The sequence below is a fragment of the Vanacampus margaritifer genome, chromosome 2, assembly GCF_051991255.1.
Source record: "Vanacampus margaritifer isolate UIUO_Vmar chromosome 2, RoL_Vmar_1.0, whole genome shotgun sequence".
NCBI lineage: Eukaryota > Metazoa > Chordata > Actinopteri > Syngnathiformes > Syngnathidae > Vanacampus > Vanacampus margaritifer.
In genome coordinates, this window is record NC_135433.1 from 19634125 (window position 1) to 19646764 (window position 12640).

The following is a 12640-nucleotide window of genomic DNA, read 5'->3' on the forward strand; positions in this document are numbered from 1 at the left end:
TTAGTGGCCACAGCTTAAAAGGCTGTTGGTCAGGTCAGGTCAGGAGCGGTCTGGCTGTTTGTGTGTGGTTTCCCTCCTTCATTAGTTTGTTTTGTTGCCAGCCACTATACCTCTTGTGTTGTGTGTTTGTTCCGCTGTCTTTTTGTTTCAGTCCAATTCAGACATAAGTTTGTCCGGTCATTCCTTCCACTATACGTTGTTTATATGCATTGCTGTTATGTACCAAAGCACAATAGTGGGCATTTTTTTTAGTATGAGCTCTTTTTTATACATACATACATATATATATATATATATATATATATATATATATATATATATATATATATATATATATATATATATATATATATATATACATACATATATATACATAAAGTCAGTGCACTGACTAATGGCAGTCTAAAAGCAGCGTCATCAGTGAATACATTCAGAGATCTGCTGCATGATGGAGCACCACCATCACTCCTCACCGATGCGATCGAGCATGTGCATCGCCCCCACAACCAGACACCCCCCTCACCCAGAGGCCCTTTGCGTAACCTCGACCCAGCTCGCCTGTCCGTGGGCACATCGGCGGCTGTTGTGACAGCACCGCCACCGCTGGATCATCTATTTCAGAGAGGACCTTGATCTTCCACGACTTCACTTTCGGCTCTAGCTCGGTGATCAGATGTGGCCCCGCGTGGACCCCTCAACCCCAAGTGTCAGCGTCGACGGGCGGAGTCGGCACTGACGTGAAGCGCAAAAGTCGTCTGACCATCCGTCTTTGTGAGGTTTAAGAGTGTGACTGTGTGACACTTGTTTTGCAAAGGTCTATTAATGAGGCTATGTATCATTTTATCACCATTTTTCATGTTGCACCTCAAGGGGCAGTAATGATCGAAAACTTTGGGTGATTGATGCGGGCCCCTCCAAATGTTTATAACTACCTACAGTATATTGATAGACAATGCAAATTATGGTTAATTGCAAAACAGTTTCAAATTCCATCCATCCATCCATTTTCTGAACTGCTTATTCTTTACAAGGGTTGCAGGGGTGCTGGAGCCTATCCCAGTCGGCTTCGTGCAGTATGGTTTACAGATTATTTGATTTTTAAAATCATAAGTGCACGTTCCCATGCAGCGAAGACTCTGTAACTAACATCCTAGGCTAAATTTACCTCCTCCTTAACAGAAAACTAATGTAACAATTTTAGATAAGTTCACCCAATTTTGTGTCAAAACATTTCCAGGGATGCTTACAGCATGAGTTTTAGGGATTCATGTTTAGGACCCCTAAAATCCATACATTTTCACCAATATACACACAAAAGTAAAGATAAGTGGGTTTTTGGGTCCTTAAAATAGGTGTTTCAAATATTTCAAGACATAAATTTGGAGCCAAATTTGGTTTCTCTACAGGATCTAAACATATCACATAAGGCATCACTATATTCACCGTATGAATGACCGTGACTCCCTCGTGAGGATAATATAGCATATAAACCTAGCCAGGAAACATTTCGGGTCCTGAAGTTTTGTAACATTTCAGATCCCAAAAAAGGTTTGTCACTTGTCAGAAGAAGAATAAATACAAGCCTTTACTGTAGTTTTTTACAACCCACATCTGATGTTTAGGCTATAAAGCAACTCAATTGATGGCTTTGCATTCAAGTGCCTTCCACTCCAAAAGGGAATGAAGACATCCTCATAAAAAGAGATATTAATCTTGTGCTACTGATAGTGATAATATAACATTTTCCTTCTAGATTAAAACTTTCTGTGATGATACTTTTACTTTTCTAATTTTTAATAACGTTGCTTGTTCTGCTCAGTGATATGATACCATTTTGCACCACTGGGGGCAAAAGTGAGTCACTGCCAAGGTGAAAGTCGTAAATGAGATTTTTGTGCAAAAAAAAACAACAAAACCCTGAGATTTTATTTGAAGGCCTTATCACCCAGCCCAAGCGTTGACACTACTGTTCTTTTATATGAGCCTTGTGCCAAGGTATACAGTAAACACACACACCCGCACGCACACACTAAGAAACTTGAGTGTTATTGCAGAGCTTCCATCCTCCACAGGCAGATAATTACAGTGTTAGTGATGGGGTGAGGATGAGGGTGGAGAGTTGGACAGATCGAGGGAAGGAGGGGTTAGAAGGGGTTGAGAATCACTATGATTCATCAACACACGCAAACACACACATGCACTGGGCAACATGCCCGTTTCACAGACCCCCCCCCAGTAGTTTGGCAACTGGCCCGCGAGTGACAAGGTGACACCGGCTCTTCTTCTTTTCTTTTTTTTCAAGTACCGCAATCAAATGGTGAGCTTTTTCAGGCGGCGCGCACGAGCTGGCGACTGGCAGGAGGATGGGCCAAACAAGCGGCAACGTCGGACATAAATCACTCGCTTGTTGACAAGCACTGACAAATGTTGATTGCTTTCCGCTTATCCTCAAACACCTCGTTTCATTGTCCGTGTCGGCGCTATAAACAAAGAGTGGCATCAACGCGTCAAAGTGTATGGAGACGTATGGGTATTGGGTATGTATGAATGCAGCCATGAAACACTGACGGGTGTTTTCCAACGAGATTTTAGCCAGCAACATGTTTCATGTGTATTGATGTTTTCAAGTGTGCCTATAATGTAAAACATTAAATAAATAAGTGCAGGCTGTGATTATATGGGATTGCGGAATGTCATGGCAAAAGGCCTTTTCATTTATTCATGATACTTTATCATTCATACCATAAATGAATCCCTTAACGGTAATGGTATATATTACGATATATAAACACAGGCATATATTCTTTATCCAAAGCAAGGAACGACTGACATGACGGCCGTACTGAGGAACCGAGAGATGAGCTGCGAAATTTTTCTTTTTTATTTATTTTTACCAAATCATGAAGTTATTAATCTAGAAAAACAACCTCTGTTGTTATTTTTGAACAGAAGGATTACAGTAGACCCCCACATTCGCCTATTCTCAGAATTTTGGATTAAAACATATTTTTTAATGTCTTGATATATATATATATATATATATATATATATATATATATTGCAACGAATATTGCCCGTCACCCTCCCAAAATTTTATATTTGCCTTTTTAAACATTTCCCCCAGGGGAATGTGTGTGCATGTCTTAACCCTGTGTTTTCTCAAACCAACCAGAGACAGTTAAAAAAGGAAAGATTCTTTGAATTTCCCTCCAGCAGGGACTGGATTTCGTTTTTACAACCTACAGGAAACACATACCTCAGCGCCTGTTTAGCAAGCAGACTAGCGATAAGACTGCTTATCAGTCCCCAGACCACTTTTATGGTCTGGTCTATCCACAGAAATCAGCCATGTGTTTTTGGAAACAACGCCCCTTGTAAGTTATACGGTACTACAGTGCCCTCCTGCAGCCACTCTCAGTATTATCCTCAAGAATCCTGCCGCTCGTAATTAATCTGAAGTCTACATAATTCATACATAAACGGACTCTATGTACTTGACTGACATCAAGTGACTTCTGTTGTTTATCGTTGAACACAACCTGTATGTCTTTCTCAAATGAATGATGTGTGTAACTTCTGCAGCCATCTAAGTTTAGCTAATTAGTAAGCTTAGTGGATTCAATAATGATGATCGCGGTAATGTTTCAAATGTGTTCAGAATGATAAACGAAGCATCTGGCTTGTCAATTCTGATGAAAAATTATCAAATGCTATCCCATAAGCTTGGTCTCAGTCAAGTAAGTCTGCTTCAAGCGCACGGAAGAGGCGGGACTACTACTCCGACCCCCTGGGACACCAGTTTAAAGGCCAGCGCGCGAAGGAACTTCCCTCTCTACTTCGTTCCTCTCCCTCTTCGCCTCTTCTCCTCTTGCCCCATGAACTTCTCCTGACCAACACGCTGAGAGCGACCACGTGGCTTCCTTCTTTGAGCCCCGGACTTGAGCCACGCCGCCCGCCCCGGAGCACGCATCACGCAAGGACTTGCAACCACATTGCGCGTCCCAAAACACACCTGTCTGTTCCTGCCGAGAGCCGACCCACCTACCCTCCTCTCTCTGAATCACGCAGCGCCCCGCCGACCCGGTTCCACTACAGCTGTTAGGCACCGAGCCGCTGCGTGCCAGCGACCCATTTCTGCTCCAGCCGTGCGCCCAAGACGCCCCGCAGCACCCAAACCAACTGACTGCGGCCTCTCAACTGCGCAAGCACATCACCACCAACCGGGACTTGTGCCAGTCAAGGACCTGCTGCGGCCTCCACGCCGCGCGCGCACCTCGCCACCAACCAGAGACCTGCAGCGACCTCTCAGTCGTGCGGCCATCACCCTCAGCCAGAGACTGCAGTGCAGCATTCCAGCTGCGGGTGCGCCGACCGCTGAAATTGCCTCCAACGGAGTTTTCTTCAACCAAGCATCGACGCTCGTCGAGTCTCTCTCTCTCTCTCTCTCTCTCTATCTCTCTCTCTCTCTCTCTCCCGTGCATCTGAAGCAGTCCGTAAATTGTACCTTCATTGCAATCTGACCATATACTACTGGCGCAACGCTTTAATGCAAATATAAAAGGATTGAAAGGTCAAAACGCTTCCATCTCTATTCTATCTACCTTTTTCATTCCCTTTTTTATCTTAGTTCACTAGGTTACATGTTTTCACTTTATCTTTGATTCACATTTTTTATTCCGTTTCATTAATAGGTTAGGCTGTGATTTATATATGTGTGTGTTTACTAAATAAATTTGTTGTCTAGAAATCCCATTTCTGCCGAATCATTTGTGTTTACTGAGTGGATTAGTAATTTTCTTATTAAAGCAAAGAACTCCATGATTAATTTAAGTCGCAACTTCAGATTATGAGTACTTGATAATAGGATTTTTATCGTTTATTTTGCTCCTATAAACAAGCAAAGTCACCCAGAGGTTGCTAAGGAAAAACAGCCATCAACACCGTCTAAATTTCTCGTTCGCCATTACGGCAACCCAAATAATTGCTACAATATATATATATATATATATAGTTGTTGTTTTTTAGCTGTCAAACCATTATTTTTTTTAATCAGATTAATCAAGTTTGAGAATTTTGATTAATCACGATTAATCGCCAAATTAAAAAGGCTTTTCCTCAACATTTTTTTACCTGTCAAATTTAAAAAATTTTGATCGACTGCACACGCTAATCCTCCTCTTTTTCTTGCATAGTTTAAATAGGATTAAAAAATAATAATTACCCCGATAGTTTGACATGATTAAATCTTCTGAATATCATATATAAACATTTATTAAATGCTTTACTTTAATGCAATAATTATGTTTACTGCTCAAACACAACCTGTTCTACCTTTAACATAACCATCTGCTATCAAGATAAAGGATAATCTGTGGCCAAAATTAATAGTGCAATTAATCTGCGTTAATAATAATAACGATAATTAATTAGTTAACGCTTTAACTTTGACAGCCGTAATTTATATATATATATATATACACACACACACAGTCGTACCTCGGAGTTTGAAGATAATTCGTTCCTGCGAAGTGTTCAACCTCCGAAACTCTTTTTCCCATAGGAAATAATGTAAATGCAATTAATCCGTTGCCAAGCTCCAAAAACAGAAAATTCATTTTTTTATTTCTATTTATGTTTTTTACATTTACACCCTGCACAGTATTTAAACAATTAAAAAAATACTTTTGCTGAGTGCTGAGTTTGTGTATTTTACATTGGGCATATTGTTAGACTAAGCGGTCTTTGCGTGCGTTGTTTAACATCAGGCACGTTATTAAACAGCTAAGGGGGGTCCTCATGCCAGTATTTACAGAAGTAGTCACGTTAGTTACAACAGCGCAATAATCTCTTTCCTAATTCCACTGTGGTTCGTAGTACTGTATGTTTTTCTTTGCTGCCACTGGCACTGTTGTCTTTCCTTGGGCCCATGGCGAAGAAATTTGTCGTGGAAAAATCTAAATGCACTCGCGAGTATGGAGCACCTCCGGGAGTATTCACGATCTGACTGGAAATGAGCAGTGCATCGTCTCAACTACCGCAACGTGAGCATTCGGCATTGTTCGGCATTGTTCGGCATTGTTCGGCATTGTTCGGCATCGCTCGGCTTCACTCTTCACTCTTTTCAAGGTACGTTCGGCTTAGCTTGCTTTGCTTGGATGTTTGAACTCCGAAAATGAGTTCAAACTCCGAGGCATTTTTTACTCTGATTTTTTGATTGAAGTTCGATTTCTACGAGTTCCGAGATGTTCAAACTCCGAGGTTCCACTGTATATATATATATACACACACACACACACACACACACACACACTCTCAGTGTTAATCTAACACTGGTAATTTTGCCGTATACTGTAACCATATTGAGTTGTAAAGAAAGAGAAATAAAACAGTAATCAGAGCAAAGCATGTCAAAACAACAACATAAGACATAAAAACAACAACAAATGTTCAACTTCAAACAAATACGTAATATACAGAAGGTAATGAGCTGGGAAGAATAATAAAATGATGAGACACCTCCCCAGACCAAAACCCCACTAACCGCCAATGAAAATATTTATAATATCAGTAACATTATTTATTTGTTTTCACAAAGTTTTGACTTTTAAGCTCTAAATCTTCTCAAATTACATTACAGATCTCATCTCTCGGTCTTTTTAAAATCTATTTACCGTTAAGACCATAGACACTCACAATCACACCTAGGGACAATTTGGAGTGTTCAATTAACCTGCCATGCACGTCTTTGGAATGTGGGAGGAAACCGGAGCACCCGGAGAAAACCCACGCAGGCACGGGGAGAACATGCAAACTCCACCCAGGAAGGCCGAAGCCCGGACTCTATCTCACGTCCTCTGGACTGGGAGGCGGACGTGCTAACCAGTCAACCACCGTGCCTGACCGGTCCATATCCCTCTCAAATAGAGGATGTCCACTGTGCTGTCAACCACATGGCTACCTAACGACACACACACTAACATAGCCGCAGAAGCATCACTGTTGCCATGAATTGTTTCGAGCTTGACCTCTCACTGAACTCCAATTGGCCTTTTGACAGCCACCGCAAATTCATTCCATGAGCGCGTCGTGAATGAAGAACGATCCAATCCCGTCGCTGTGAGACGATCATTCAAATGACATATCGGTGCCTCGCTTATGTCGGAACATATACATATTTCAGCATCAATGAAGACAGGCGTTGAATGACATTAGAAGAAAATGTATTGCTGCCTGCATACATGATTTACATTCTGCTAAGATATAAAGTACACGGATCCCTACAAGGCTTAATCTTAATGTACAGAAAAAGGTGCACTATGCTGCGACAGTATGGACTTCATATCATCCTAACACATGTTCTTACGAAAATTGAGTTGGAAATTGCACAAAAAGTCAAGACTATTCATCACACTCAATAAACACTCATTGCAAATGCTTGGCTTTTCAAAGAGGTGATGGTGAAAGCATACAATTACATACATTTTATATAGAAAACAATTGAAGTTTCTTTTGTATGACAATTAAAATGTCTGTCCAAGTCTTCTAACGTGTATAGTGGTAATACTAAACTGAAGCCTAGTAAACTGAAGTCACGTTCGTCATTTTTTGCAGAGGATAAAAAATGTGGGCCAATTGTTATATTGCAAGAATCGCCAACCTTTTTGAAGACGAGCTGCCTCTTGGGTATAGATTAATGCCAAGTGATTCCAGTTTGATACAGCTTCTAAGATAACAAATTTGTTAAAATTATTTGGGGGCTAAGGTTAGGTCATGCGCTACACTAATGCCAGCGTTCATGTTGAAACAAAACAGAAATCTTGCATGATCATACGTCTTTACGTGTGTAACAGTCTTAACTCAAGTTTTCGCTTGTAACTCAGGAATGGCTGAATGGCGGCCCATAATAAGGCGCCTCTGTTTTTGCAATGATAGAGGCTTAAAACATTGCCTGTACAGTTTTTACAGGCTCTCTGAAAAAAATGCTGGAAATCTTGGCTAATATACAGAAGAGCACGTTGCCTCAGTTCAATTTATTCAAATAAGCGATAAAGTCATGCAATTAAATCTCTCTATGCAGGAGGGCATGTCTAGCTGTGGTATTCAATCGGCTAAATACCATGTAAGTGGTTGTTTTTTCTCGAAATGTCAGCCCTACAGCTCACCCGACAGTGTGTGTGTGTGTGTGTATGTGTGGGGTTGCGTGTGTGTTTGTGTGTACTTATAATGGGGTAGATTCTATGGCTTCCACCACACTCAAGACAGGTGGCAGAGCAAATGGACGGCGATACACCATTTGGATCTTTTACCTCGTGGACTCATCGCATCTGCTGCTAGATACAGTCTTTTAGATGCAGTTTTTGGCCTTACACACAGCTCACCATGTGTGTGCGTGTGAGTTCCTCAAAAGCTCAAACTGAGCCAACCACTTAATTCCCACTCAGACACGTACAGCAACAAAGGGTCAAAGCGTCTCTGAAGCTCAGATTCTGCACGCCGCAGTTATGCAGTGCAGATTTGAAGCAGTGGGGGGTCGACATGTAGAAATCACGCAAACACACACATGCATGCACACACACAAAAGCACAAGGATCAATTTACATGTAACAAGTCAGCCACCAGCCTGCTATGAAAGCTTTATGTTAACCTCTGTCCGTGGAGAGGAAGAATTGCGCAAAATGAAAGCACAGATGGTAATTTTTCACACAATTAACAAACATTTCCTTGCAGTTTGATAGTCCAAAAATGGCCGAAAGAAACCAGATCTTGCATTGAGATCTGCCCTGTAGACACACTTCATTCAAGGTGGACTTCTAGCGCTCCATTTTCATGTCCAGTGCAAGCCTGGTGCATATATATATATATATATATATATATATATATATATATATGACAAAGACAGTTGATGAGATATCTTAACCAGCTTTGTTTTATTTTACTCAGTGTTTGTTTAAGTTTTTATTCACATTAAAATTTTGTGTTTCATATATTGTATTGATGAAAACTGAATCCCTATAAAATGGCTACTCCTCATGAAAAGGCACAATGTGTATCCAGGTTTTTTGAGACGACATCGGATGTTCGGATGATAAATCTAGTTAAAATATCTCAACAACTGCCTTTGTAATAAATTGTTTTAATTGTAAAGAGACTTCATGGACACCCTGTATATTATATGTGTGTTAGGAAAGCTGCAACTCACTTGTGACCCTAATGAGTTGCTTTAAAAATGGATGGATGGAATTTATATAATTTCCAATGGGGGATTTTTTTTTCCAACCTCTAAATAGTAAAACAACAAACTAGAATGTTAGGTGTCACAATCGTGTTATCATGTCTGCCCTGCTTTTTCAAGTACAATGGAATTCTCTTTGGTAATTTGCAATATAAATACAAAGCAAGTTTTCAGTAACTCCCGTGACAAAAAAAAATATTTTTTTTTCTTTTCAAGTCCAAATATTCTTACATCTTTAGGCAGATCATTAACAAAAGTTTTAGTAGAACCCACACATAGAGGGGGAGGTGGTAGAGAGCATGAGAAGCTTGTTTCAATGCCAAAAATCAGTGTTCTTTAATATTGTTCCCTCAAGATTTGTTGTCTCATGGTAAGACCATATGAGTCATTTTGTCTTACTAAATACTAAATTCCCATGATAGCATTGTAATTGGAGAAAGTATTAAGGTCTTCATGTTTCAAGCGCAGAACATTATCAACAAGAAAGGAGCATGGGCGGCATAGTTTCAGTGCCAAAAAAATAAAGTACAGATGGTAATTTTCTTTATAATTAATACACATTCCCTGCAGTCATCCTGTCAAAAAGGCAAGACACATGCTTTTGTGTAGGCACGCTCACACTCACACAAAGCAAATGCGCACAGGCAGTGGGAGGTGCTGTAACAGTTTGCCACCACGGGATGTTCACACCCGGGTGCATCTGTAAGGGTGCTATCTCACGCCTTACCCTATTTGAGGACGCTGGATGGCTGTGTTCGTCATTAGCCATTCACACAGAGCGGCTTCTCAGCGTGCGAGACGTCTCACTGCCGTCGCCATCCCCACTCCCTGCCTCTGTGGAAAGCGGCACACGGTGACACAGCGTGCGACCGGGTAACATGTCATGTGGCCGCGCGGCTGCATTGTCGCGGGGAGCAGGTGCTGATTACTAAGGATGCTCGCCCGCCGCGTCACACTCAGGTGCGTGATGATCATGACGAGCACACATGTAGCAGCGTATGCTCCGACCCAACCGTGGCGACAGAAGAGGATGGCTAATTGCTAATGCAGCTCATGTGAATTTTGTTTAGCGCCAAAGATTCACAATTTTGTCATTTTCCACAGAAACGGAGCAACGTTTTGATAGCTGCTAGCCTGGTAGGGTCAGTCATGCTAATGCTAATCCGAAAGTGGCTCTAACGAAAATTTTACAGGGCTTTGTACAAAATCTGTTTTAAAACTACGAGTGTTAAAACTAGTGCGTTCATTTTGAGTTAATTTAAATAAATGACCGTCCCTTACTTGGAAAGCCTGCACTGGGTGATTCCAGTCGCAACGCAGCAGACACGTCCATGTCAAAATTTAGCAGTAATAAATTTAATAATAATGCATATATTTGTGGAGTCTGGGGTCAAGTTGTATTTTACAATTTTAAAAATGTGCAGAATTCCACAAGTTACTTCATGTTAAACATTAGATACCTTTTAAAATGAAAAGGAAAATGGACTGAGCTGTCACCAAGGTCTTACAAATGCAATCTAGTGGCAGAAAAATGACTAACAAAAATCAATATCATACTTTTTTTTTTTTACAGTACATCTTTTTGTTAACTCAACTTTATGAATTATTATGAAATTACTGTATCAATGACTAAAAGTTGGAGCCATAGTTCTATTAGTTTAACATTTGTTTCCACTCCTATGTTAAGAGTGTGAAAATTTTGAAAAAAATATTTTATTGTGCATTTTATTGTACATTTAGAACAGAAATAAAATTTAGGATTAATCGTGAGTTAACTATTGAAGTCATGCAATTAATTACAATTAAAAATTCTAATCGCCTGGCACCCCTATTTAAAACTTATATTCGATATGTCTGCATTCTGTAACTCGATTTTGTTTTGTGCTCATTACGCTGCTGTGGCCATTGCAATTGAGAATGTCTTCTCAACTCTTTCAATGAATATGACGTATCGATACGTCATAAGCTTTTTTTTATGCTAGAGTGTAAGGGAGGGTCTGGCTCAGCTTCTGACTGAAGGATTGGGCTTGACTGCAATGTTATTTAAAAGAAACGGCCAACAGGTGGCAACAAGTATACGATCAGCCAGTATCACGCAAGGATCTTGTTGTAGAAGAAAAGAAGGAGGAAGTGTAGGTTGGGACCGGGAACAAAACTGTTATTAACCCTGGAGGATTGCTTTTTGGCAAAAAAAAAAAAAAACATCCTCATCGGCTCATCAAAGCATGACGGCGGCGATCGAGTTGCTGCACTCAAGGAATGACGCTTCGTTCGTCGATCAAACGCAACGAGTGACCGCCAAGCGATGATCCGCGGGGTCAACGGCTAGTATCGCCGGTCTGGACGACTGGATGCTGCGGCAGAGCTGCAGTTAGACCAGTCAATTGTTTATTTTTATGAGCAATAAGCTGTTATTTTGTTATCAAAAGCACTTTTAGAATATTGTTTTATTGGACAAATTTTTTTTTTTAGATGTTTGAGCTGTCACAAAAGGAAAAATAGTAGTGTTAGTGTCCAAGTTGTACTTGAAATGTTTGTTTTACAAAAAGTGCTTTTTCTACGTTTTTTTCTCAGGAATTGGAATTTTCGACAAAACTTAGTCAACGCTCATAACTAAAGCACGGAAAAAGATAGAAATACACTTATTTTTCTGATGAAAGAAGAGAGTAATCTTTCTTTTGGTATATAGCAATAGAACACAATATTCTGTGGGCCTTACAAGATCAGTCAAAAACCAGTAAAACGGCTGGTATTGAAGGGGGTTGCTCCAATGAAAGTGGCTGAGAGTCCATCCATCCATTTTCTTAACTGCTTATTCCTTACTAGGGTCGCTTTTGTGCTGGAGTCTATCCCAGCTGACTTTGGGCAAAAGGCGGGGTACACCCAGAACTGGTTGCCAGCCAATCCAGGGCACACACAGAAGAACAACCATTCACAATCACACCTAGGGACAATTTAGAGTGTTCAATTAACCTGCCATGCATGTCTTTGGAAAACCCACAGATGCACAGGAAGAACATGCAAACTCCACCCAGGAAGGCCGAAGCCCGGACTCGATCTCACGTCCCCTGCACTGGGAGGCGAACGTGCTAACCAGTCATCCACCGTGCCGCCACCGTGGCTTGGAGTGAATAAGTTAATTGTCTACAAGTGTACATGGTGTCCTTGGTTGCGTCTTTACCTTATTAACGGAATTGTGTCCTAAGCCGACGACGCCGTTTATAACTTTGTAGTGGTATTCCCTATACAGAAAATATCTAGGAGACATAATATTGAAAAAAATTACTTTTGGATTGTTCATTTTGCATGCAGATGGTTGAGACAAGTAGCCACACGCCATTTGACAAGCAACTCTCTAGCTTGGTGATAAAGTGAAAATAATGCTTTTTATCGGGGGCTCAGGTGCAC

General features: G+C 40.7%; 1 long non-coding RNA gene across 2 annotated transcripts in view; it reads right to left on the reverse strand.

The window, feature by feature from the left end:
- The window catches only part of LOC144044237 (uncharacterized), a 153577-nt gene that overhangs the window by 69552 nt on the left and 71385 nt on the right, over positions 1–12640 (reverse strand). The window contains exon 4 of one of the 2 annotated variants that reach the window (XR_013291215.1): positions 9960–10066. The exons of the other annotated variant lie outside the window; for it this stretch is intronic. This is a non-coding gene — a long non-coding RNA (uncharacterized LOC144044237). The remainder of the gene's footprint in view (positions 1–9959; positions 10067–12640) is intronic. 2 annotated transcript variants of the gene reach the window in all.